Below are 5,032 nucleotides of genomic sequence, written 5' to 3' on the forward strand. Positions count from 1 at the left end.
GGATACAAAATTGAAACAATTGAGGCTCTGTTAGATGGATTTACAGTACATAAACATCTGAAGTGTGTATTCCGATTGCAGAGAGATGATTGAACAAAATATGATCATATTGCATGAGATGTAATACATCTCTTTTATATAGAAAAACCCTTTTTTCAGAAAGAATAAAGGAAGAAAAACCCTTACATCTTCTGCAATGATCAAACTGCAAATCTGCAGAGATTCTGGCTCCATAGCAAAGGCAATATGGCATTAGAGAAAAGATCGAAGAATGGGAGCAGGATTTTTGGCCCCATATATTCATTTACAAGGAACTTCGCATCACCACCGATGGATTCAGGGACGAAATTGTTTTGGACTAGGGGGATTTGGGAAGATTTATATGGGCGTTCTCCCTAGCAGTGGCCAAGAAATCGCAGTGAAATGCATATCGAAAGAGGGAATGAAGGGGTTCGTGGGACGCATGTATCACTGGAGCTCGGTTCAGCTGCGGGGATGGATCTATTCATTGTTTACGACCAGATGCCAAATGAAACTCACAAACCGTTTAGGCAACAAATTTGTAACCACTATGAATCAACAACTGAAATTGTTGCAATCGTCTAACATATAATCGTGTGGCTTACAAGGATGACAGGTGGGCAGAGAGGGGAGTTGATTTCAGAGGGAAACGCCTTACGGCGTAATTAGCAATCAACTAGTTGGTTGTAAGTATAGTTACTAAATTTGAATTTGAATTTGGATTCGAATTTGACATGATACCATAAAAATTTGTATGAGAAATTTTCAATTCACTAAAAATTAGATAGTATACATCTTTTATATATATATTTCTTTTTTTATAGCCACAATGTTTTCTACTCATTTTCTTTCTATTCATTTAAAATTTAAATATTTTTTAATAATTGTTATCAATATAAACACTTTTAAAACTGAAATTCAATTAGCAAATCATAACAACATTTGTCTACTAATCTCTTTGCTCAAAACCACATCCCTCCTTAGACTTTTCTAATTAATATACATTTAAAAATTAAATATTCAAACCTGAAAACTAAATCCCTCCTTAGTTTCAAATGTTATATAAAATCCTTTTAAATTAATACGTGTTTAAAAACAAAATATTCAATTTTTTTTATCTAATTCTTCTCTAGTATAAAGATATATTAAAAAGTCAAAAATATTTAAAAAGTCAATTACCTTTTATAAAATCATTTCAAGATCAAAAATTTAAATTATTTATTTTCTTCTCTCAACATTTTAAACCCTCCCAAAAAAAAAACATTGAAACTAAAAACCCGGATATTTCCTCTCACAATAAATTTCCATTTCCTACCTACGAATCCCGACGCCCTCTATTTTGTGACTGCACTTACTATTCAGTGTGCAAATTAACAAATCCATCATCCTCGTGAATAGCTACCATCAACATAACCCTGAACTTTTTCGATGATGACTGCACTTACCATTCAACATGCAAATTAACAAATCCATCATCCTCGTGAATAGCTACCATCAACAAAATCTTGAACTTTTTTTATGATTATCTACTATGAACCGAACTAAATTCTTATTGAATTATTCTATGATGTCCTCCAATATATGTAAATATTTATTTTCTGCATTTTTAAACAAACTAAATACTGATTAAGTTTATATAATTAGTAATTTTGTTTTAAATGCATGAAAAGTGGAACGCTGGAATTATGGCAGTAATTATTTGATTAAACCTAAATGAGAATGAATTGTCAAAGGATGATAGTTTTATTTCTCAAACAGTTAGGTTGGGTAGTTACCCCAACCCTAACTACTTCCAAGAGAAGATTTATTCCAAGGGATCAAGAGGATGGGGGGCATCTGAGATCATGGAGGAAAAAGATTTAACATATTAAAAGAAAGAGATTAATTGTGTTGGAAGGATAGACAATGATATAGTAGCTACGTCTGGTTAAGACCAGATAGCTTTTACTGTTCAAGACAGAAGTTCTTGAGGAGAAACCTTGTGAAGGGTAGCTCGGGGGGAGACATCAAGTGAAGTAGCATTGGTCTCAAGGTTGGGAGGCAAGACAATCAGAGGATTAAAATCCAGTTCAATTGGGAAAAATGAGACAAAGGTCTCAAGGTTGGGAGGCAAGACAATCAAAGGATTAAAATCCAGTTCAACTGGGAAAAGCGAGACAAATAAGTATAATCTGATAACTCTATCTATTTAGCTACATGAATTATTTTCTAATTAGCATGATGGACATATTATCTTTCTTAAGTAAGTTTATTACTATGAGAAATAATAGTCCAACAACTAAAAAGGGTTTTGAGTACAAAACTGTAGATTAATGAAGATATTCATTATCCACATAAAAAGACATAAAAGAGAGTAGAGCTGTAAATTAACTTCTATATCACAAAGATGATAAAACTGGAAATTAATGAGGTTATGTACTGTGAAGATATTCATTACCCACATAAAAAGACATAAAAGAGAGTACAACTGTAAATTAACTTCTATATCACAAAGATAATAAAACTGGAAATTAATGAGGTTATGTACTATCACTACAGAAAATCAATAAAACTAAAGAGTAACTTTTATATACAAAGATAGTAAAATTGTAGAGTGAGGAGGTTATCACTGTTGATTTGAAAGGCAGTGAATCTATACTAAAGAGTAACCTTTATATACAAAGACAGTAAAATTGTAGAGTGAGGAGGCTATTACTGTTGATTTAAAAGACAGTAAATCTATAGAAACTGTGATCTGTAAAGTAGTGAAGCTACCTCTAACAATTCATAAAGATAGTAACCGTATGATATCAACACTATTCACTGTAGCTTATAATACTGAAAATAATTAGCTTAATCAATAAAGACAGAAACTAAAAGAAATGATAAAGAACCCGTAAAAAAAGGGACTATCTTCTGTTAAATTTATAGAAACAAATAATGTGCCAAGGAAAGCTGAGTAAAACCCCAGTCTGGGAGGAAAAAGGGTTCTACCCCGTCACCAGAGCGAGAAAGCCCTTAGTCCTCAGAGAAGAAATTATAGCGGGTTTTACCAGAGAAACTCGACTCTTAGAATGCAGAGCTGGAACAAATCAAGAACTAAGCATAATTACAAATATAACCAATAAAACGTGCAACCAGAAAACGAAAGCACGAAATGCTACATAACGATATCCATAGCAAACCCACAATAATATGGTGAATATTAAATAGAAGGAACAAATGCTTCGACATGAAACTAAATAGTACATGCATTAAGAACATAGTTAAAGTCTGTAAACAGTATTATTCAAACTAAGAACCAAAATTACATCTTCTGTTTAGAAATAAGGAAGTAGACAAAGCCGAACCCCATACGCGGGTTTTACTCTTTTTACATTTATACAAGAATACTCTGAGAGTCTCAGGTCGAAACTATGGCTCTAAGCCTTAAAACCGAAAATGCATGTATTGCATCGAAACCCTCAGACCAAATAGAATCAACGTTTCCAGCTAGTATGGAAAAGTAAATCAAGTAAAGCCCCAATATGCACTTAACTAAAACCCCAAATCACATATTCGATAGAGGAATGCTGAGGAATTGGGACTGCAACAGTTGGACCAAAAAACCCCAACGCTTCAGCACCTGGAGCATGAAAGACCTGTCAAATACGCATCAAGACAACTGAGATTAGTTTTCAATAAAGAACTTAAGTGAAGATAACCAAAAACTAACAACGCATAGATGAAAAATGCAGAAGAACTTACCTTCTCATGCAATAATCGATACAACCAAACTCCTTCACGATGCAAGGGTAGAACCGGAGGTAAACTGTGGCAAAACAGTGAGGATTCAATTCCTAAGTTAAACTTTCAACTAACAGTAAAACGTTCGGAAGAAGGAAAATGCGAGCAGAAGCCTGTTACCAGAGAAAGAGCTCCTCAGTTAAACCAAAGACCAAAAAAGCAATCGATAAATGCATCAAAGGACCGGCTTCCACATCCTGACAACATTTTCTTAGCGAGCAAACGTCTCCATCGTCCGATTTGGAAATCACCAGAACACTGTCGATATTGCACATTTACCCGTGCATGGAGTTCCAGCTAGAGGAACCACGACGAAAGCTCTAGAGACTATGGTCCGAAACCCTAAGGGCAGTCAGCAGCCCAGAAATTAAAGAATGTCATTAAAAATTTGGACATAGATGTCAAGCAATGTGATTAAGAATTGAATCAAGTTTAAGACAAAAACGTGACTGAACTAATTGTAAAGATATATGTAATCATTACCATAGAACCAAACATTAATACTCCTGTACTACAATGACTCTGTAGTTAAATAAGTTCTGCAGGTAAATAAATCCATATGCTCATATGTTAAGAGTTGAACCAATGTAATAATGTCGACAAATAAATAGATCTCAGCGTATACAATGAATATCTAGAGTGTTATATTGTCATGCAAATAAATCTTTTATTTATTATAGGTTTTTAATTATGGGTTTGTGACATGTGGTATCAAAGCACTCAGGTTACAAGACTGAGGCCTCTGGAAAATAATGATTAACAACATTTGTGTGATGTGCAGAGAGAGAGAGAAAGAGAAGTAGGGAAGCAACTAGTATGAGAAGAATGGGAACCATACCACACCGAACGGTGACAGGGACAAGAGCAGCAACCTTCCCGGAGACCAATCCTAAAGTTTGGGTACAACTGGGAGAAGAGCCGTGAAATACTAATACTACCATCTTAGAAACTGTGCAAGAATTAAAAGAAGAGATGGCTCGACTGCAAGCAGATAATGAACGGTTGATGCAAGAACAAGAAAAGATCATGAAGAGTCTGTCGAATAGACAGAATCAACGACAAATAATTCCCAGTCCTAAGTAGGGAAACATGACTGGAGAACAAGAGTTTCGTACTAAAAGAGAAGAAACTAAAGGTGGTGAAGAGAACCAGGAAGGAGAATATAGTATTGTATCAGAACACAATAAGCAAAAGAGACAAAAAGTAGAAGTTCAGGGAGAATTTCAGAAGACAAAGCCTCCACCCT

At 34.5% G+C, this 5,032-nt stretch overlaps 1 long non-coding RNA gene across 1 annotated transcript; it reads right to left on the reverse strand.

Moving 5' to 3' along the window:
• Positions 1-3,748: 3,748 nt before the first annotated feature.
• Positions 3,749-4,081, reverse strand: LOC149140911 (uncharacterized). The gene is made up of 2 exons (XR_016264009.1): positions 3,907-4,081; positions 3,749-3,811 (listed from the first exon to the last, which is right to left on the reverse strand). It is a non-coding gene; the product is annotated as an uncharacterized LOC149140911 (long non-coding RNA).
• Between the last annotated feature and the right edge of the window lie 951 nt (positions 4,082-5,032).

The sequence above is a fragment of the Pinus tabuliformis genome, chromosome X, assembly GCF_031772625.1.
Source record: "Pinus tabuliformis cultivar Carrire ecotype Pingquan chromosome X, CPIR1, whole genome shotgun sequence".
In the NCBI taxonomy this organism is placed as follows: Eukaryota; Viridiplantae; Streptophyta; class Pinopsida; order Pinales; family Pinaceae; genus Pinus; species Pinus tabuliformis.